Below are 23,758 nucleotides of genomic sequence, written 5' to 3' on the forward strand. Positions count from 1 at the left end.
TTCCTGCAGTTAAACAAAACAAAGATTTTTTTAATAGCCTTCACTGTTGTATTTCAGTCTTGTGCTTAGAGTCTAGTGAGTCATTTCAGCAGTAAAGCTAGTAGGTGAATTTATATTTGTCCCTTTCAATTTATAAATGACTCTCCTTTTTAAGACCTGCTAAATATTCTGTAGTTGCCTGAGCTATATGGACTTTCTCGTTAGACTGATGAACTTCACAGTGTTTGGGGTGCCTTCCAAGTAGAGAGGGAAGACATGTAATGCATTTCAATTGAAGTTAAGGGTAAGAAAAATATTTTCAGAATGTAACATTCTAAACTGTTCTTTTCTTAATATGCAATTTCTTTTCTAGCAAGTCACTCTTTCCTATTGTCATTTCTGATCTATAAAATGGAAATTATTACTGATTGAAAATGGTTATTGATCTCCTGTGTCCAAGACTTTGCTCCGTGGAGGTCAGAATAGGTACATAACCTATGAATGAATTCTGCTCACATTTTGCTGCTGTGGGATGTTTAGCAGCAGCCTTTGATTCTTTAATGTTTATGCCTCTAAATTCTGACTTGCTCTGGTTTTGCCAGTCTGCCTAAGCCCTATCCCTTATCGCTACTATAGTAGTTTAACTTAGACATTACTCAGACTGGCTTCTTAAGAAGCCTCATACTTTCTGTTTTAGTAACTCTCAGACTGAAGAAAGATTATTGATTTCAGCATCAGGCAAATAAACTTCAAATTTGTCTTGTAATCTTGAGTCTGAGAAGGGAGTTTAATTCTCAGTGCCAAAAGGTGTACTGAAATGGCCATCATGCCACTATCTTCAGATCATTTCAGGTTTGACTCCAAAATCAGTGTAGCAACTGACACAGTATATTTCACATGGTAAATATCTGGTTTGTTATGAAGCTAGTGTTTTAAAATAATAAAAACAAAAAAAATCACCCCAAAGTCTTAAGTTCCTTTTCTCATGTGTTAGATCTTGAACAGTTTTGCATAGGCCTGCTAAAAGAGCAGAGTCCTTTAGAGTATCTATGCATGTTTTCCTCAATTTCTATTTGTTTAGTAAAAGATTTGTATAAATAAATATTAGAAGATGTAATGCTGTGTTCTTTGAAGGTGGCAGATGTGTTCTGCCTTGAAACAAGGAGTACCTGTCAGTGAGGCCATATTTTTTAAGTTCAGCTCTATGCAATTTGCTGCTTCTGTACTTGGAAAGATACTTACAGGCTAGTCCTTGAGTGTTTGTCTGTAGTGATCTAAGGTATTAAATAACATATTTACTAGGTCTCACTTCTAATGGCACAAACTGTGGTGTATATGGAGAGAGATTGCAAGTAAGTGCCACTGTGAAGTGCATGTTAAATACAATGATGAAGCCAACTCTTTCTATAAAGATTTCTTCACTGAGAGACTGGTCAGGCACTGGAACTGGCTACACACGGCAGCAGTCACTATTCCAAGCTGCCTGGGTTCAACATTTAAGCAATGTTCTTAAAAATACGAATTTAATTTTGGGGTGGTTCTGTATGAAGCAAGGAGTTGGACGCAATGATCCTTATAGGTCCTTTCCAACTCAGGGTATTCTATGATACTGTGATTCAATTCTTTAGTAGTATCATATGCTTAAAGGATTTACAACTACTAATGGTACTAATGTTACTAGACAAGTCTGTGGTTTTCTGAATCAAGCTGTTAAATGCAAGCCTTTTCTCTGGAACTGGGCTTACCACCCAAAAGAAACCACAGCTTTTGAAGTCAGTGTTATGTCATGGCATTTAGTTTCTATGTCTTGACTTTCAGTTATAAACTTCCAATACTACCATATCGTAGGTTGCACAGGTAGGCATCCAGGCAGGTCTTGAACATCTCCAGAGAAGGAGGCTCCACCACCTCCCTGGGCAGCCTGTTCCAGTGCTCCGTCACCCTCACTGTAAAGAAGTTCTTGCGCATATGTACTATGGCAATCTGTGTGACAAAGTGGCCTAACTTTTAGAACTAAATAACTAAAATAAATTGAAATCTGAAAAATATTTTATTTATTTATTTATTTATTTATTTATTTATTTATTTATTTATTTATTTTGCAGATGGGAGAAGCTGGTATTACATATATCCCAAGAATGGAGAAACAGGAAAAACATATTTCATAAGCAATCATGAACACTTACCATGCTTGCAATGGAACACAAAGCTTACTGTCTGTCAGGCAAAATAATTTGCCTTCTTTGTGCCCATGGGGATATTAAAAAAGTAGTGTTTTGCAAGAAGACAGTGCAACATGTCTTACACATGATATGCATGAAATGTTATACATGATAGGTATGAAGTGTTATGTGGTCTGATGTGACTTTATAGAATGATAGAATCACAAAGTTGGAAATGACCTGCAAGATCATCTAGCCCAACCGTCCTCTCCATCACCACAGCTACCACAAGCATTAAACCAGATCTCGCAGCTCCTCATCCAGACTCCTCTTGAACACCCCAGGGCCAATGACTCCACCACCTCCCTGGGCAGCCTTTCCAGTGCCTGACCACTCTTTGAGAGAAAATATATTTTTTTTTATGTCTAATCTAAACCTCCTCTGGTTCAGCTTGTGGCCATTTCCTTGGGTCCTGTTTGTTGCCTGGGAGAAGTGGCCAAACCCCTCCTCATCACAACCTCCCTTCAGGAAGTTGTAGGGTACAATGAGGTCTCCTCTAAGCCTCCTCTTCTCCAGACTGAACAATCCCAGCTCTGTCAGCTGCTTCTCATAAGACTTGTGCTCCAGACCCCTCACCAGTTTCGTTGCCCTTCTCTGGACATGTTCCAGGGCCTCAATGTCTTTTTTGTAGTGAGGGGCCCAAAACTGAACACAGTACTTGAGGTGCGGCCTCACCAGTGCTGAGTACAGGGGATGATCACCTCCCTGCTCCTGCTGGCCACACTTTCTAATGCAGACAGAGTTCATTAGAGTACAAGCACTGCATAATACCATATGTTAGTGGTTTTATTGTGAGGGAGAATTCATTCTCTATTGAAGTTGTATATTGATTTTAGTTTATTATCATTATTTATTTATTTATAGAAGTCAAGTTTTGGGCATGACTGACTGAGGCAGGGCTGGATAGGTAATTTCCTATCAGTTAAACAGTGATGGTGTGTAGTATAAGAAATCACTGACAATGCCTCTTGTTCTAATTTGTTGGAATTCTAAAAAAAGGTTAAATAATTTCTGAATTTTGTCCTTTCATACTCTGTTTTTTGCTCAAAAAGGAAGTTGAATAGAAAATTTCTGATCATCATCTAGGTATTCCTAATTTTTTCAAGTCAAGGAAATTATTTTGGGATACGTTAATCTAATGGCTAGAAGCAATGAAAGATTCAGTAGTTTGACAAATTCAATTAAGAAATGGTGCTCAAAAGCCCTTGATTTATAGCAAAGAATTATTATTTTTCTATATTACCAGCATTCATGACTTTTTATAAATGCTCTGTCCCTTGAATTTCCTTTAATCCCTCTTTATTAAGAAATCTGATCTGATAATTTCAGACCTTCTTGCCCATTTCCTTCCCACCCCATTCTGAATGAACTTGCTTTAGAGATAAAAGGAGAGCTTGGTTTTATAGTTCAGGGTTTTTGTTGTTTTTTTTTCTACTTTTTTGTTTGTTTGTTTGTTTGTTTGTTTTTTAACACAGGTTTGGCTGAAATAATTTGTATATAGCAGTATGTTTTGCCTTGTTAAGAATTGCATGGATTGGGAATCTTCCATCTTGAAGGATATGAAAAATTGTGTCTTTAGAAGAGAATATTTGAAATCATACACTTCTGATACTCCTGATAATCAGGAAGTAGGGTTTTAACAAGGGAAACAAAACTGAGCAAAAGGCACATATGCATCTTCTCTCTGAATTGCTTCCAATTTCAGCTGCAGAAAAATATGCATACATAGGCACAGAAAGTCTTTGTTTGAAATCCTCCCACAAAGTTTTATGACATAATTTCTCCATTTCATCCACCCCAACTGTGCTAAACAGACTGATGCAAATCTTGAATATGTACCTATTAGCAGGACGACATTGATACCAGATTTGGTATAACAGATAGTGACTGGGGAAACTAGAATTAAGTGTGAGCTTTTCAGTACAGTGTTGTAATGCTACAGTGGGATGGAAAGTACTGCAATAATAATGGATGGCAAAGTCTTCTGCTATGGCAAATGAGAACAAGCCCAAATGCAGCAGCCAGAGAAACAAAGTAAAAAAATCTGCTTAGCTTCAGACAGAATGCCTCAGATAGACAAGGCTCTCCAGCAAGAAATACCCTTGCCTGTACTGCTTTAAATGAGGTCTGGGAAGGGGTGGATCCTGGTTCCAGCCCTTCCAGTCACTCAGGTGCTTTGCACTCCTCCGGGTTGGCCCTGCCTTCCCACCAAGTTCTCAATCACTGTTTCAGGATGTGACTTAGCATTTCCACTACAGATTTCTTCTTTGATTCATGAAATGCTACAGGTCACAGTCTTTCTGCTTCCTTAATACTGTTGAGGACTGATTTTAATTAGCAAATTCAGCAATAACATAAACTGAAATGGTGCATACAGAAGAGAACACCTGTGGTTCTCAGTTCATGGGAGCATTCTCTCTGTTACTTGTAGTACCAGAGCTTGTTATGATGTTTACCTCTGGAAATGATTGTTTCTGTGTTCACTCTCCTCAAGCTTCTCTATGACTGTATTGCCTGGAGTATTAAGAATGAAAAGTTATTCCTGTAACAGTTGAGGTTCAGTAACTATACAGGAAAAAAATCCCAGCAGGCTCAGAAAAAAGCCCAAACCCTATAATTAAGGTAACAATTCACTTGACTGAAAAGGTGCCAGACTTTCAGTCACTTTGGAGCTGGTATATTTCCACCAATTATTTTAAGTGTCTTCAGTTGCTAGATATTGGTGCTTCTGTGCTCTTCAGCAGGATACCAGTGATGCTGATCTATGATCTAATAAAATAGGAAGAATAAATTAACAGCAGTATAACTGGTATGTGCTTTATCAAACTACCAGAATGAACCACAAGTGCAAATAAAATCATGATGAGATCATGACTGTCTGTGGTGTAGATTGTGGGTATGCGCTCCATGATGGGAAGTCTAAACTGACTGTTTCTCTTTAAAAAAAAAATAAATAAAAGTATAAAATATACACTGTATTTAGGTTATCTGCATATGTGCCTTGAGTTTTGTGACTTAGGAGGGAGGTCTTATGATCATATTCCCAGTTAGTTCCCAGTTTTTATATATTGCTGCCATTCAGCAACATACAAACCAGTATACCACACTTGGCAAGTTGTCTTTATCGCATCTTCTAGATTGTTCTGCAGCTGGAACAACGTTCTTCTGGCCTGCATCTGTGCTTGACAACTGTTGGTGGTTCTTCAGCAACCTTCTGTTCCAGGATATAATTTTTTCAGTGAGATTTCTCAGATTTCTGTGAATTACTGCTCAGCTCTCTTAAAATTCCTGACTTCCTTTCTTCCTTCCAAAGAGAGAAAAGAAATCTCTGCTTGTGTTGGGAAGAGGAGGAATGCCATCAGATTTTATAACTTGATAGAAAGTTTTGTTAGAAGTAGTCTGCTCAGACGTGTTTTCAAAACTGATGCAAAAAAGCTTCAGAATAAATAATCAGAAAATGTTTTCTGTGGTGGACTGTAAGCTAATTTCATTGTCCATTGTTTTCCTGTCTTTGCTGCTAACTAATATGCCATTTAAGTAGTAAGTAGTTGTCTGTTCTCCTCATTGTGGATGATAAATACACAAAGTCCTTAATGTAAACACGTTTTGTCCAAATTTGTAAATTTCTTTTTAAACAATATAGCAATAAAAAGAAATGGAAATTTTAGCTGCAGATTTGTAGAGGGAACTTTGATTAAGAGCCTGATACATATTAAAAAAGCACAATTAGATTGAGATTTATTTATTTATTCATATGCCACCTTCTTTTTTTTTTAAATGAAAGGGTTTGGTGTGCCCAGAGGAGAATGTTTCATTATACCTTTGTCCTTCACAATCAAATAACTTGTCTCATCAAAGTTATGTGCATTTAGACTGTATGCTGATACTTCTTTTTTTCACTTTGGAGGTGGTCATTCTTTTAATATTAAATGCACTTGTAATGAAAAACTGACATGCATTAAAAATTGAGTTTAATTGTGTGAATCATAATCCTACTGCTGGCAATCGCAATCTCACTGCTGGCAAGCAATTTGGGTTTGGTGTTAATAAGAGCAAACACACAGCTGAATTGGTTCATATTGGTTCAATAGGTGCTGGCAGACTTGCAAGCAGTGTTTCTGTGTGAGCACTCATGGGAACTACCAGAGCAAGTTTGTGATATTCTATTGCTGCCACCATCATTTCCAATGCATTGATGCTGGTATTTGTTTCTATGCACAGTTTCCTCGGTCTTAATCTGCCAGTTCACATGGATGATCAAGATATTGATCCATTGATCACAACTGATCAAGATATTCTTCATTTCATGGTGTGACAGTGGAGAATGGCTGTCCAGAACATGGCTTGTCTTTCATGTCATCGTTACCACTGCTGAAATGCACCACCCACCCCTCACTGTGCTCACATCCACTGTTCAGGCTCCATAAATATTCAGCAAGTGTCAATGAATATCCACGGGTGTTATTTTTTACCGTGTACAGGAATTAAATTCCACACCTTTGATTCTTATATACTTCCATGTCAGATGCCATTTTATTGGATTGCCCCTCTGCTGCCATCTGTCCATGTGTCATGGTAACAAAATGGAGTAGAACCTTGGTAGGAAGATTCAACCTCTACTGTCATCCCACCAACATTTGCTTCTGACATCATAGGCCAACATCATAACATAGGACATATTGCTTTTAGAGCAGCTCTCATGTATAGAGAAGTAACCAAGAAACATGGAAATTGTTAAGATTAATCAAGAATGAAATACGATTTTATAAACTATTCTGAAGCAGCACAGAATTCTGTTGTCATAGTAAGCACAAAAAATGGACTATCGTAATACTCTTTATTGATGATTGGATGATCTAATGATGATATCATTGGATATCAGCAAAGAATTAGCTGTTTTCTTTCTGAGCAACTAATTACCAATCATGTCAATCTGGTTCTCAGCAAAGTGCAGTGCTGCCTCTATTCCCTTCTGCCTGTCCAGAATAGTAGCACTTACTTTCCTTTCCACAATGACTAGGTCAGCAGCTCTGTCATCTCTATGGGCAGTACTGTGCTGGGAAGTAGTGAAATTTGTGACTCTGCTCCTGCTTTTGTCCCTGCTCTGTTCCTCACACACCACAGTGTATTCCCCAGTCTATGACTTTAAACATCTTCTATTCAACATTGCAAGTGCTGAGATCTTCTTTCCCAGGGGAATTAATAATGAATGATATCTTGTTTAAATTATAGAAAGTGGGCTCTGCTGTTAATGCATACAGAGGGCTGCTCTAGTGGGTCCTTCAAAGCAAAAACCTTTTCCTGCAGGAAGAACTGATCCACTAGAGGAAGTTTCTTTAAGTTGCATGGTAAACAAAGTGTTTAAGCTCGCATGCTTCCTCCATAGCAACAGAATGTGAGTCACCAGATACCGCCATGTGCTCTAAGAGATACAATCCTATCAAACTCATCTCATTAATTTAACTGGTAGTGAATTTCAGATATGCGATGTTTTATGTAAAATGAATGGGAAGAATAGTATATCATGACTAATTTTTGTAGAGAATTTTAGGGGAAGCTTTACTTATTTTGGTTCAGAATAAATGATCCCCAAGATCTGTTGCCTATGAAGAGACTCCTGTGGGTCATGGTGAACAGGGACAAATGGTGAATATGTTTTGTCACTTGTTAGAAACAAGCACACTAATGATAAACTATGACAATTTTTTTAAACTACTTTTTTTTTTTTTTTTTTTTTTTTTTTTAAGGAAAATATGCAACTAAAAGCACTGGTTTGTGTGGGAGGGGAGATTTTCTTTTATCTAAGAACTTTTTTTTTCTAAGGCTATACATCAAGGGAGTTTTCACTTCAAAGCTATCTGCACTGAGAAAGATTAACATCTAATGAAACTGATAGAATCTCAACTTTCACATCATAAGTGAGTTGAGATAATAGAGCCTGCAACTGTTGCACATTCTCTTTTGATTTATTTCACTTTTGATCTTCAACACATGGTGGACCAGCATAGATTTGTGCACCCTGTTTCATACTGAGATGTCTTTAACCAATATATGATATAAAAATATATTAACAATCTGTGCTTATTTTTACATGATCATTATTTGGACTCAAATAGAAAAGACATGTATAAAAACGAATACCAAAGTATCCTGAAAAAAAAAAAAGAAAAAAGAAAAAGAAAGAAAATAAAAGAAACTTGTACAGATAGAAGAGATTGAGGCTACACATAGAGAAAAAAAATCTACTTATTTAGTTTGCAATTTATATAGTATGATGTCTGTACTATAAATTTCCATGTACTTTACTTAAAGATCTAACGATGTATATTTTTCTAATTTTAAAGTTGCAGTTGCAGCCACAGTATTTGGAAATGATGCTGGTGGATTTCTTTTGTTTTGTTTTCCCCCATGATTTAAAATAGGCTTTGTGAGAAATTTCATACTTGGGCTTGCTGAAGATAAGGTTTGAACATATAAAGTAGATTAGCTTCTGTATTGATACTACTGCTTCTTCTTAGCTGAGTATTGCATAGATTCCATTTATTATTCCAAATAATAAATGTAGGCAGAAGGAAATATTTATGGGTTGTCTGCTTGAAAGTAATAGAAAATCTGAATCATCCTGATTGTGGTATGAAAAGCCAACAACTTGGTGAAAAAATACGTATAATCTTATATTTTGAGAAAGAGAGTGAAGAAATGTTTATTGTTTGTCTTTTTTTTTTTTTTTTTTTTTTTAATGTCATTAACTAATTTTTCTAACTATCTCTTTTCAACTTGTTCACTAAGGGGAACCGTTAGCACAGGTAAGTAGGCTCTGAAGTTTAGTTCATGTATCTGCATTATGAGATTTATTCAAGATTTTCCTTGTTCAAGTGAACAGGATTGCTATTCACATTAGATCTGGCTTAATCCAGAGAAAATTGCATACAAAAGCTTCTTCAGTTGAGAATTTGGTCTGAAAATAATTGTTGTTCATACAACAATCTGAGAAATTATCAATTCAAGAACTAGAGCACTAACTAACTCCCAGTTCACTACATGATGTTACGATATGGAATATTGATAACCAAAAGTCATAAAACCATGACATTCTACCCCTTACCCCTCACTACATCATGCTTAATATATGCAAACAAACTGTAATTACCGAACATCAAACACACACAGACACATATCTAAATATATGCATGGAATTACTGACTGCGCTCCCCCAACATCAAATTCCCTTGTGGTACACATTGAACATCCCCATTTTTCTGCATCACCCACCAAGTGGACAAAAGTCCCTGGGCAAAAACAGTTCCACGAAGAGGTTTGCTCTTCCCAGAAAGACCCAAACCACTTTTCCCAGCATGTTCTTTGCATGTACTACAGGGACCTTATCTCCCTTCTACTGCATGATGTTATGTGAAATACTGATAACCAAAAATCATAAAACCATGACAGAAAACATGGCTGTGGTATACAATAAATTTATAATGCATTAATAAACTGTCAGATGATACAATAAAAGTAATTTGTTGCACTTCTTATGCAGGTAAACATGGGGAGGGGAAATAAAAGCATGCAAATGGGAAGTTTTAGTATTTCTTCATGTGAAATTCTCATTTGAATTAAATTGATAGGTAAGCAATGAAAAGAGCAAAAATTTTTGGAATATAAGAACTTGTCACAGAGATTTTGAGATCTCAGTTTCTTAGGCTTATGAAAGAGAATTGAAATGCACTTCTGTTATGGTGTAAAATAAACTTTATTAAAAACTGGCTTAGTTTTAAGTAGCTTTTTAAAGCTTCATGGAACAGCACAATAAATGAACAACTTGACTTTTTTAGTTATCTGTGAGAATGGTAAACATTTACAACCAATTAGCAAAGGCTGAAAGGGATTCTTCATTCTTTGCAGTATGTAAGACAAACCTAAATGCCCTTCTGGAAAATATCCTTATCACTATTGAGTAATTAGGCTAAATGCAAAGGTAGCAAAAGCTTGTGAGGTTCCAGAGTGTAAACCACAGAAACTGCTGGGACACTTGTATTTAAAAAATCTGTGAATTTCCACTGTCGTTCATGAAACCTAAAAGCCTTTACAAATACAGTGACTGACAGAACTCAACTTCCAATTGCTGTAAGGAATTTATAGTCCTGCTGCTTAGAGATACCATGTGACCATGGATTTCCTTGTAAAAATTATTTTATTTTCACTGTCTATTCAGATTCTCTTGTTTGCAGAGCTTTTTCACAGACTTGAATCAACTTTATCTATTGATGTTTTCTTTACCTTGGCTGTCTTTTGAAATAAAGAGAATTTTTTTACTTCTTAAAGTGTTAGTTTCCTAATCTTGTGAATTTTTACAGACTTGGCCTAGTTTGCAATTATGAGAGTTGATTTAAAAACGAAATATGCTTTATCATATTATTGTGAATGAGAAACTTCTGTCTGTGATTTGGACTGGTAATAAAGAAATGCAAGTTACTTCCTTTTTGAAACTGTTCTGTTGTCACATGGTGAGCTGAAGATGGGGAGTTCCGTTATTGCTACTTTTTACGGTGAAGTAGTATTTACTTTTACTAAGAAGATTCAAGAAAGCTTGAAACCATGCTCATTTTTATTAAGTTAATTTTATATTAGAAAACAAAATATATATATATATATTTTCATAATAATAGGTACGAAGTTTCTTAAGACCATAGTGCATATCTCTGTTTATAAAAAGTAAGGCTTAAAAAGTAAGGAAGATACAGAGACTTAAATAGCTTGTATTTTTCATTTATTGAGTACTTTAATTGATTGACTTGAATAAATTGACTTTTAAATACTTGAAGAGTTGATGAACACAGTAGTAGGAAAGGAGATATGAGATATTTGCAAGTGAACAGCTGTAAAAGTTTAAGAGCTTACTGTCCTGTGGAAGTGTGACACCTATATGAACACTCCCTGTCTACTGCATTTCTGAGTCAGGCAGATCAGAAGCCTTTGGTGTCAGCAATTAGTGTATATTTTCTGGAATCACAATCCTGAACAGGATTTAGACTGTGTAATTCCATTAGAAGTTCTTAGGATGTGGAACTCTTAGGATGTGGACTATTTGAGTGAGAACCAAGGACACTTACAGATGCACACTTTATTAATATAATTGACTAAATTAATGACTTTTATTTCCAGACGTGTTGTAGCATTCTGACTTAGAAACTTCTAGTCTGAGTATTCATAAGAGAGTACTGAAAGTTGCCAGGAATGAATGGATGGAAACACAGAGAGATCTTAAAAGTTCAAGGGTGAAAAAAATGTTCAAGGCTTAGTTTTGTGTCCTTTTGGGTACAGGAAAAAGAGAAGAATCTACATGAAAGCTGAAAGCACTCAAATCTTCAGAAAGAGCTAATTATATATGTAATTGCAAGAGTCCTGAAAGTTGTCTGATAAGGGTCAAGCCTTTTCACTAAGATACAACACTGTGCTAGCAATCCTGCGACAACGTCTAGGAGAAATGCTGTATCTGCCTGTTGATAACAGAGCATTTCATAGAACAGGAGACCTTAAATGCACTGTCATAAGGAGGGCTAATTTGCTCAGGCTGCAATCTGTGCTATACTGTAAAGAAACTGTTCTACTTTTAGGTATTTTGATTTTTACTAGATTGGGTGTCCTTTTGCTTAGCACTCTGTACTTGTTGTTGGAGAGCAGGATCTTCATGGAAAAATACTTTTTGTATGCAGACATGATTCTTAAAAGGTACAAATTAATTACTGGCTTTATTAATACATTGATTTATTCAGACTGATGAACTGACTCATAAATTCCATCTTGTTCGGCTCCATTATCTCACTGCATTACAATGTACTTCATTATTTTGAAAAATGTTAGGAATTATTTATAAGGAAACTCCGGAAATCTGTTAGTTGCAACATTTTTCCTTACAGGCACTAGATGTTTGCAGGTACAGTTGCCAGCTGCTGCTGTATTTTGGTGGATACTTTGCTTTACTGGGAAAAGATCAGAATATGTTAAACAGTGGCATAGTACATCTTCCTTTTATTTGGTTTCTTGTTGCTGTACAATTCTTAAACATGTGAGGATGATTGCTTCTTAAACCTATGTTATAGAAATGAGACAATTATAATAGCTATTCTTAAACCTAGATTTTGACCCCAAACTTACCTAATTTTCTGTCAATAAATGTAACGAAGGTGGATTTATTTTGAAAGTTTCAGAGAACTTCTCTGTCAGTGGCTGCACCTCTCTGCCCAGCATGTTTAGTCATATATTTCTTTCATTATATTATTTTCTGAAAACTTGAATAGTCATGACTGGACCAACTTCCAGACCTCGGTGTCCATGTTGTGTAGCTTTTTTTTGTGTGAGAACTGTTCTGTAAATTCAGTAAATCTTTATCTTCTTTAAAGGATGGATGCAGAGAGAGAAGAGTATTTAACTTGTGAGATTATCGTGTACTTATGAATAGCATGAATAGCATGATAGTGGTTTCCTTACTGACTTGAATGGTGTCATTGTACCCAGGAACCTTTAGAATGACATTTCTTTTTTTGTTGTTGTTTTGTTAGTTTATTTTCTATCTTTTTTTCCTGCCCAAACTTCATGTCAGTTCATCTGTCCTTTCTGTGACAGAAGGGTCACTTGATTGAGCAGGACAGGAGAACACTTGAGGTGTTCTTATACTCTCCCTTTTCCCTTAAGGAGTGACGCTTGGCAATAGTTTAGAGTAGGGACTTAGGGTTGAGTAAATATTGTTATATTCACGAGTGTGACTGTAGTGACAACCTGTTGCACTTACAATGAACTCTTGTGGAATGGCTCTTCCAGCTGTCTGATTCCTAAGTCATGCATTTTGGAGGAATCTTGTGTTGGTTTGTGATGGCAAACCAATGAAGTTAAGTATGTGATTTCCCAGTCAATCCTGTTTTCATCATTACTGTATGTAACATGGAGCAATAAGAAATCGTGACTGGCAGACTAAGGATCAAGGGATGTGTGCAATCCCTGAAACAATATTGAAAAATCTGTTTGATACAGACAATAACAGAATATAATACAAAATTTTAGCAACCAAATGAATGTGGTTGCTAATGTCAAATTAAAGATTTGAGAGCAAAACAATTTGTTCAATACTAAGCTGACATTATCATGTTAGATTAAATGAATATTCATACAGGGATGTCATCTGTTCCTAACAGATTTTGGAGAATATCAGATAAATTATGCTGAAGACGTGAAAGTGCAAGACCGAACATCAATGAAAACAGGACAAAGTACACAGAGAAGCAGTAGCAGAAAGGTCAGATGATACAGACAGTAGAACTAAAGATGCTGGTACAGAGGGGAATGGGTGTATGTATGTAAAAATGAAATAGAATCATAGAGTTGGAAGGGATCTTAAAGACTGCCTAGCTTCAACCCCCCTGCCATGTGCTGGTTGCTACCTACCATCTCAGGCTGCTCAGGGCCCCATACAGCCCAGCCTTGAGCCCCTCCAGGGATGGAACATCCACAGCCCTGGGCAGCAGTGCAAGGGCCTCATTGCCCTCTGAGTGAGAAATTTCTTCTTACATCTAACATAAATCGCCGTTCTTTCAGATTAAAAAACATTGCCTCTTGTCCAATCCAAATATCTCTCCTGCTTATAAGCTCCTTCTAATACTGAAATGCTGCATTTAAGTCTCTTCAGAGCCTTCTTTTCTCCAGGCCAGCTCCCTCAGTCTTTCTTCACAGGAGAGGTATTCCAGCCTCTGAGCATCTTCATGGCCTCCAGATCATCTATGTTTTTATCTAGTCTTGGGATTTTCCTTGGATTGATCTGCAGATATTTCTTCTGTAAGGATTACTCTCCTGCAAGTTAGCTATATCTGCCTATTCTGCATGAGTGATCACAGATGCCCAAGGGCATAAGTAGGCTTGGCTTAGACAACTGAAACTTATGCCTAAAATTCAGCTAGTACCTTTTGGATCTGGTCCATGTTTTTAAGTTCAGAATAGCACTGAAGATCCCCAGAGCTTTATGTAATAAGTTAGTCAGAATGAATAGATGTTATTTGTCACCTTCTCAAGCCAGTAGCTTCATCTAAGGAAATGAAATTAACCAATAAATAAGAATTGTATAGAAAGTAATATTAAATGACCATATTCAATATATCTGCACTGTTTATGTCATTGTTTTTACTGTGGAATGAAGTGCATATTAATAAAATCAATATTTCATCACTCATTTTAGTCATCTAGTAGAAATGGTCTTTAGTTTCAAAGCAAGGATTTGGGTCAAGTGTTGCTGAAATTCTTCTCTAGAAGGATATGAGCATACTGTGGTAAATATTTCTGCTATCCACTCTGGTGTGCTTTGAGTTTTGTACTACTGTTAAAACAATAGTCTATATTCCTGATGCTGTTTGATATGTATTAAACCTCTTTGATACACATCTCAGATGCCACTAACAAGAAACTTATGGCATGTCCTCACTAAATTTTCCATAATATTTTATTATTAGAATTGTAAAAACTGTGGCCCCACACGTGGCATTGAAACATTGAGAATCATGGTACTAGACACCATAAATCAAGGATGACTCAGAACGAGGATTTATTTATTTTGACACTCTGAAGATCCTTTTGTATCCTGTAATGTGAACTGTGAATGATGATTAAAAATTTCAGAATATATGACATATTTGTGACGCATCACCTTTGGCAAACTTGAAAATAAGTTGCTCTAGTAACAAAATCTCTGATCAACTGTGAACTAGTTTATTATCTTCATGGATTGTGCTGTTCAAATAGGAATTGTCTGAGAGGCTTTACAGTGACCTGTGAATATCCCTAATGTCCATTTTGCCTCTTGTAAACCATCTTCAGCATTGTAGTTAATTGTAAGGTGTCTTATATCTTTCTCTTCATGGCTATGAATAAAGGTTTTTTGAAGTGCATCTCCATCTTTGTATAATATCTTGATATATTTTGTTAAAAAGGAAAAGGAAATGAAACAAGTAACGCTGTGCTCTGACGACCTGGATGCCATCAGATGCATTGTTAAACAAGGAAAAAAAAGAACAAAACTTACAAACAAAATAAAAATAAAATATAAAATATAAAACATAAAATAAAATAATAATAAAAATAATGCAATGCCCCTTTAACTTCCTAGTTTGATATGACTTTGCAATAATGCATTACATCAAATGATAACCCACTAGTTGTAACTTATATTTCAGTTATGAAAAAGCGTAAATGAAGAAGCGTCTTGTTTCTAGTTCTTAACTTCCATATTAACATTTCTGTCACTTTGCAAGTATCATCTTTGAATGAATCACAAACCAAATGAAACTGTACTTTAGGTAAATTATCAGGGAAGGACAGTGGAAATTGTTAAAAGCCACTGATCTTCTTTTTAGAAACTGGTAAGCCATAGTTTAAGGAGCTGAATGCATATGGGTTGGTTGCCCAACAGTATATTTATTTGAAGAAATTCTTAGAGCCGTGTGTTCCTTTCTAATAAATATGATTACAAGAGTAGCAATGCTGTTATAAAGGAATGACTTGTTTCATCTGGGACAGAATTGAATTTCTGTATAGTGTCTGGCTTTAGGAGAAAATGTTTTGGGTCCAAGAGAAAAGCAGTGTTGATGATGCACTGATGTTTAAGGCAATGCTGAGCATTGCTCTACAGAGCCAAGGATGTTTCAGTTTCTCGCCTTCTCACTCTGTCCTGCCAGCAAGGGAGCTGGGGGCCACAAGGAGTTGGGAGGGGACAGAACCAGGACAGCTGACCTAAACTGGCCAAGAGAATATTCCATACCATATGGCACCATGTGATAAAACTCACATAACACTGAGGGGAGTTTGCTGGGGGGAGCTGCTCATGCTCAGGAACTGGCTGGGCATGGCACAGAGGAGGTGACCAATTGCTTTGTGCATCATTTGTTTTGTGTATATATATATATATACATATACATTACAAGTATCATTTCTACTATTTGTCTCTTCCTTTTCTGTTTTAGTAAATACCTCATAGGTTTTTATTACGACCTATGAGTTCTGCCTTTTTTTTCCTGTCTGATTCTCTCCCTCATCCCACTGGGAGACGGGGGCAGAGAGTGAAGGTCTGTGTGGTTATCTGCTGCTTGCTGGGTTAAACTACAACACAGAAATTTTAAAAAGTTTCAGTGCAGCACTGGAGTCTGTGCAATACTTTTGTATGCATGTGCAAGTAATTGTGTGTGGGAAGACCACAAGTTCAACACCTACTTCTCCAATCACCTGCAGTAGTTTTATTACTAAAATGTTTTATCTGTTCAGTCATACCATAATTTTCATGGTCGCTGGCTGTTTCCTGAACAGAAAAAAGGTGCTAGAACATGAAAGATATTATAAATTAAAAGATTGACATTGTGGTTATATAACACTTGATGTAAGAGAAGATTACATTTATGTGCAACATGATGCTTAGTGAAAGCTTAAACATGAAATTAATAGTCATCTGTATAACACTGAATTTTAGATTGATTTTACTTTGTCAGCATTGCTTAATCCTTCTGTCATGGTTTTATGATTTTTGCTATTGGTATTCCACACTATAGCATGATGTAAATCTCGGGGAAATTAAAGAGTTAATACTCCAGTTCCGTAGACTGACAACTTTCTGGATACCTGGTTCTCAGGAAAGAACTACATAATCCAGAGGGCTTTGTGTTCAGAGGGGAAGATATGACCCACAAGTCACGGGACTCGCTTGATCTCTCCCTGCAGGCAATGCGTGTGTGTGCTCCCCAGCCATTTTGCCTTCAATTCAGAGTAAGTCCTCTGGTTTCAGACATTCTCTCATTTTATTTGATTTATTATATATTGTATTACATAGAGCTGTCTTGCATTCCGATATCATGTTTAGTAAATTAACTTTCCTCCTCAGATCGTTGCCACTGTTCTGTTTTTAGGCCCATCTCCTATCTCTCTATCCTTCCCTCTTTTCCCTTTCCTCGGGAAAGGGGAAAAGGGTTCCCTGCCTCATTATCACACAATGGCGCCAAACCAGCCTGTAAACCAACAACACCCCCCCACTCCCCTTCCCTTTTGGACCGGTGGACCTGTGGGCCTGCTGTCCCCACCACAGACACAGATAGCTCTACATAACCCCATAACACTTCCTATAGATATTTGTGATCTGGTTGTACTGACACTGAGTTACTTTAGATGACTGTGAATTCAAACACATTTCAGCAGTACAAATTCAATTTCCTTATAAATCTCCTTTCAGTAAAGGAGGTATTACAGTTAATGAGGCATGATTTGATATGTTTTAAGAATATCATCCTAAAATGTGTATGATCTTCAAGATTTGGAGAGGAATAAAAGACATTTTGTTAATTTTGCTTATGAAGGAACTTAATATTTTAGAAAATATTGCTGTAGCCTAATTTAGGTGAAATTAAAAAGGATCGAAATGACATTGCTGGTTCTATCTTTCTTGAGTGGTGGAACTGTGGCGCAGTGCTTTTGAACTCATTCTTTTCAATATGTATTTGTGAAAGGACTTAATATTCTATAACTTTATATTAAGCATGTTAACAAACTGTCCATTAGAGATTAATGTCAAGGTATTTGTGATGTTATCCAAGCACATCTGTTCAATGTAGATCTGAAAGATGATGCAGGAAACAAAATGTCAGACATTAAATTGTGTAAGAAGGAAGGGTATACTCAAATAATGAAGAAAAATAAATGAAATGACTTGGATATTTTATGCCTTGAAAATGTACAAGGAAGAATTTTCATCAATGCAAGTGGAAACTGTTGCCTTTGAAAATAAGGAATGTCGAACAGTCATGTTTTTGTTCTTCCAGTATCTGTTTGTGAAGGAAAATAATAATGACACTGAATTCGTATCTAGGGTATACATAAGAAAAGAAAAGAAGTAAATTTTACAGCAGAATGTATACCAAGATTTTTAAATTAGAATCAAAATGCAACCTTAAAGCAGTGAAAGACATTTTAACAGAGAGTATCCCTTGATAATGATGCCTTTCAGCATCTTAGTGCATAACAAATCATAGGAATCAATAATTAGCAAAGACAGTGTGAACGGTCTTGCAACTTGTTACTGTGATTCTTTTTGCTAAGCATTTTCTGCTGAGGTCTAGGAGTTTGTAAGATGTAAAATAATTGATTAGCAGCACAACAGATAATGCAGGGGGAGGAATAGTGTTGTAGTTTCTGCAGGATATAATGTGCACAAGCAAAGGAATGTTAAATTTCCCATTAGAATTTGACTGGGACACCTAATTTCTCTATCTTCCAACTGAGAATTTTCTTGAATTGCATCTGTCTGAAGAGATACCTTCTTAAAATGACTTGCCAAGCCTCCTGAAGAAGATGACTGTAAATGGCTGCAAACTGGAAACACGTTTGCTTTTCCAAATAGTCTTATTCTTCTGAATTTGAACATCAAAGATTTAAACCAACTGTTGAACCACACTTACAATGAAATGGTTCTTGTCATGTCATCTACTTGACTAAAGGAGAAGGAACACAGAAAGTATTTACAGAAGCCCTTGTTCAATTACTACTGCAGAGGAGATATCTTTGCAGAGATAATAGTAATAATAATAATAATAATAATAATAATAATAAAAAGATTGTCTAATTCAGACAGTTACATTTGGAGATGATTTGAGAAAAAAAAATTGTGGAAACATGACATTGATATTTCCAAGTTTTCTAGGTATGGCTTATTTTCTGTACTCAGAAATTTATGAAAGAGTGCTCAGAGTCATCTGAAAGACATGAACTATTCCATTAATATCCTCAAATATTTGAGGTATCTAACTCTTGCAGTAGTGACAGAGAATAACGTAGTGTCATTGTCAGTATCACTGATACTGTAAGTATTGAACAGGAACCATGTAAGCAACCTATCCACTACTCTAGAGACATATTCAGAGGGAATTAGTAGAACTGTTTGTATTAACGAAAGTCTGTGCAACAAGTTCTTACATTGCTGCTAGTGTTCCTCACCATCCAAAGGCTTCTGATAAGGATATTTTTATTTATTTATTTATTTAATTTACAGAAAACTGTATAGATACACAGGATTGTATGTTAAATTTTAAAGCAGTAATTCCACAACTAGCCAATGGTTAGTTTGACTGGGCTTTGGAGGATGTCATAAATACTGCCTGGTGTTTTCTCTTCTTGATACTTTGAATGATCTTTCTCTGTGACTGAAAATTCTCCTTTGAAATATGCTCCTTTAAAGTGTAGAAAAAGATGGACTTTAGAGAAGTTACTGGTTTTTATTTAATGTTAGTCAAATGATATGCAAGTGTTAACAAATCTACTTCCAGTGGTCCTGAGAGATATTTTTACTTGGAAATAGATTTAATTTCCTACCTCCTTTTGCTTAACAACAAAATAACTAAAATTTTAATGAGTAACAATATAATGAAACCTAAAGGAATTGAAAACCTTGCATCATTTACTGTTGCTTTATTTAAAACTAATTTGCAAGAGTTAAGTTTCTAATTCTAACTCCATGGAGAAAACCAGGTTTATCATAGAAAAACAGATGGTTTCCTGATGTTAATATCTCTTTCTTCTTTCAAAAGACCATGGTAATAGGCCATCAGCAATCCCTAGGTGATGAATCTGTGACCATGAAATTTGTACACAGGAGATTCACAGTCTTCACTCATCCTTACTAAAGAAGAGATTTCACCTATAAACTAGAAAAATAAAGAAAGAATTGTGAGAGTGGGATGTTTTGTTTAAAAATAAGAATTTCTTTTGAATTTTATCTAGGAATGTTCATCTGAAGTTGAGTTTCTTGAATGAAACAAACCATACAATACTGAATTTATTTCCCTCTTGTAAGTTAAATTACAGATTATTTTAATGGTAATTTATATTATGACAAATTTTGTGACATTGATATAACTAATCAATTATTTGTATCTCATAAGGGAAGATAATTATCAAATGCAGTGTTGGATTCTGAGTTTATGTAATGCTACAGCAGGCCTTATTTATACCTGTTGAACTGGAGAGATGCTAGTGGATGTTTATGGAGCCTGAAAACTGGATATGAACACAGTGAGGGGTGGGTGGTACGTTTCAGCAGTGGCAAAAGTGACAGTGGGTCACATCTACTAGTGCAGATATTGATGAGTGCAGCATACAAGCTCTTGCTCTTTGCTGGTGAAACTGTGCAACTAATGGTGGTGACTGCTGAAAAAGAGTGTTTTGTAACTGAAAATTTTCTCTGTCTAATAAGGTTATTGTGCTCTTTGTATATGTTGTAGTGTTCATGGAAATAAATAAGAAACACAACTTTCAGAGCAACCTACATATATTTTATCACATTAACTGCTGATCACTACAGTAGTGAAATGTAGAAATAACCTTTATTCTTTGTCCTAAGCATGGAGTTTAATTTCATTAAGTGACATATTTCTCATTGAATATTTAAAATATATTATTCACAGCACAATCTTTAACAACTTAGCAAGAGTATTTAGGTGAAAGAGCTTTTTCTATAATGTGGACAGCCCATGACTGACACAAGTATGCGGGTACCTTAGCACACTGCTCCTGTTACTGTTTCCCAGGGTACATAGGGATGTTTTATTTTTATGGATACATGACTTATTGCTTGCATCACTAAATGATGAGATAATGATAGCATCAACAACTCTTCAGCAGATCTGATTGTTAAAATGAGTTTCTTAGATCCATAATTTCGGTTATAAATTAGAAGTGAAACTCTGAGTCTTGAAAGTTAAACTAAGTGAGAAGACTAACTTAATTTTTGAACTTAAAAGATTATACAGTAGTTTGACTAAAGGATAAATTGCAGATTTTAGTCACTTTCTTAGTTAGCTGCCAGAGAGGGTCCAGAGGAGAGCCACAAAGATGATCAGGGGACTGGAGCACCTCCCCTACAAAGACAGGTTGAGGGAGCTGGGTTTGTTCAGCCTGGAGAAAAGAAGGCTGCGAGGTGATCTCATTGCAGCCTTTCAATACCTAAAGGGAGCCTACAAACAGGAGGGGAATCAACTCTTTGAAAGGGTAGATAACTGCAGGACAAGGGAAAATGGTTTTAAGTTGAGGGAGGGAAGATTGAGGTTGGATGTCAGGGGGAAGTTCTTCACAGAGAGAGTGGTGAGGTGCTGGAACAGCTGCCCAGAGAGGCTGTGGATGCCCCGTCCCTAGAGGTGTTCAAGGCCAGGTTGGATGGGGCCCTGGGCAGCCTGGACTGGTATTAAATGTGGAGGTTGGTGTCCCTGAATGTGGCAGGGGGATGGAGGTTCATGATCCATGAGGTCCCTTCCAACCCTGGCCATTCTGTGATTCTGTGATTCTGTGATACTTTTGTTCAGCTCGTCAGTTAGGTGAATTCACTGATTGTTTGTTATTTAGTGAGGAAATTGAATCACAAACTAATTAGGGTGTTCAGGTTTGCTCAATCATAATTAAAAATTCTAATTAGTTTGTATAATTTTTTTATGTAAGGCAGAAAATGCACATGTTTTTCTTCACTACTTGTAATATACTGGTGCCAATAATGCATGCATTTAATTCAGCCTTCAGTTGGGTATAACCTAAGGCCATGTTAGTGAACTATTTGAGGAAGGACTTGTCTGAAAAAACTAGATTGTTGTTAACTTTTCTATTCTTACTTTCTCAAAGGTTTGCAATCACTTCATCACCTTCATTCAAGATACCTCTGTAAAGGTCAGGAAGAAAAGACATTTTCTGGGGGGGGGGAGGGTTGTCTTTTGAGGGTTTCATCAGAGAATTTTGTCTCATCAACAATTCCTTGATGATAACAGGGGAAGAATAGAAATAATGATTTTATTAGGGATGAAAAAATGCTCCCAGGAAGAAAAATCAGAGATTGTTTAATTTAACTGCTGTCTATTATCTGAAGAGAGTTCAGTGATTTCTTCAGTTTCTCTTAATGCTAAACTCCATGTACATGAGGGCTGCTCTGAAAGTAATGCCTTTTATTTTATTAAGCTGCCCTATGTCGGAGGCAGATGTTGGTGGACAGCAGAGATTGAAGCTTTCCACAAACATTTAATTACATTTCATTGCTGTGCAGCAATTGAGATTAAAGTAGAAGGGATAAGATGTCCTTGCAAAATAAAATCTGAAAAGAAGAACTGGTTAAACAATTTATCTTGCAAGTATATGGCAGATGTTAGCTTAGCCTCTGCCGTATATCTTATTTGCTGGACAGAACGAAGAATAATAGACTTCACAGTCTATAAGTTCTACTTGAGCAAAACAACAAACTCTGAATGCAGAATACAAAGTATACATAAGTAAAGGAAATGAAGGGGGACACCTATAGAAGGAGAAGATATAAACCCTGAATATCTTAGGCAACAGGGAAAGAGGAAAGGTCTCACTAGTTTTGGGGTACAGGGATAAAAGTGGTGTTGTATCCCCTGATATTTTGAGAGGCTCCACAGGGATATACCCCGGTGGAGTCTCTGTTTATTCAGATAAAGAAAGCTAAGGACTCTCCTCTGCCTCTTTTTGGAATAAATGTAATTGAGCAAATCTATTTGAGTGGAAATTTTTCCAGCAGCTGCAGAGGAGCAGTCTGACAGGATGGTGTCTGACATGCAAGTGAGTCTGAAGTAGAATTAAATTCCTCCATATGGAAGAAATGGTACCCACTGACATTCATTGATCCGTGCTGAATGTTTATAGAGCCCAAAGAACATGGTGAGGAGTAAGTGGCGCATTCCAGCAGTGGCAAAAGTGACAGTGGTTATCTCTGCTAATTTAGATGTTGATGAGTGAGCATGAAAAGTCTCATTCTTTTCTGGCAAAAATGCAAAGCTAATTGTGGTGGCTATGTTGAAAAAGAGTATTTTGTGGCTGAAAATTTGCTCTGCTGAATACTGTTCTTTTGCTTTTTGTATCTGTTGCAGTGTCCATGGAAATACATAGGAGGTATTACTTTTAGAGATATTTATATATGCTTCTAAAATAGTTAGTGGGATATTTTGGCTATCCTTGTCTTCATTCAGCTCTTAGTATTGCATTATCTCTGAGTCTGTTAACTTTGGGATTTGTTAGATAACTTTTTTTAAGTTCATTAACACTACTCCAAAGTCCTGGACATTTGGTTCTTGACATTTTTCACAAGGCAAAATACTTTCATAATCCTTCCACTGGCCAATGTCCTTAATATAATAAAATATGAGAAATGCCAACTAGATCTGTGGCCAGTGACTGATTTGAGTTCCGCACTGAGTTATAGTGATCCTGTTGTTTAATTTAGAAAGTAACAGCTTATTCGTAACTGTAGCTTTTTATATGTCCTTGACTTCAGTAGAGGAAATAAAGTGTCATACTGAGACTACTCTGGCAGTTATTTGACTGCTTTTTTTTGGAGAGAAAAGGAAATTGCCTGATAATATGGAAGTCCTTTTGCTCTTGTCCCCTATGAATGTACAGATTGGAAACTGGAATGAGGGCAACTTCCCACACTGAAATAATTAGTATAGCCGGTCAAAATACCTCAGGCCAAAGTTACTAGAATCACT

Source organism: Lagopus muta, chromosome 13 (assembly GCF_023343835.1).
Source record: "Lagopus muta isolate bLagMut1 chromosome 13, bLagMut1 primary, whole genome shotgun sequence".
Lineage (NCBI taxonomy): Eukaryota > Metazoa > Chordata > Aves > Galliformes > Phasianidae > Lagopus > Lagopus muta.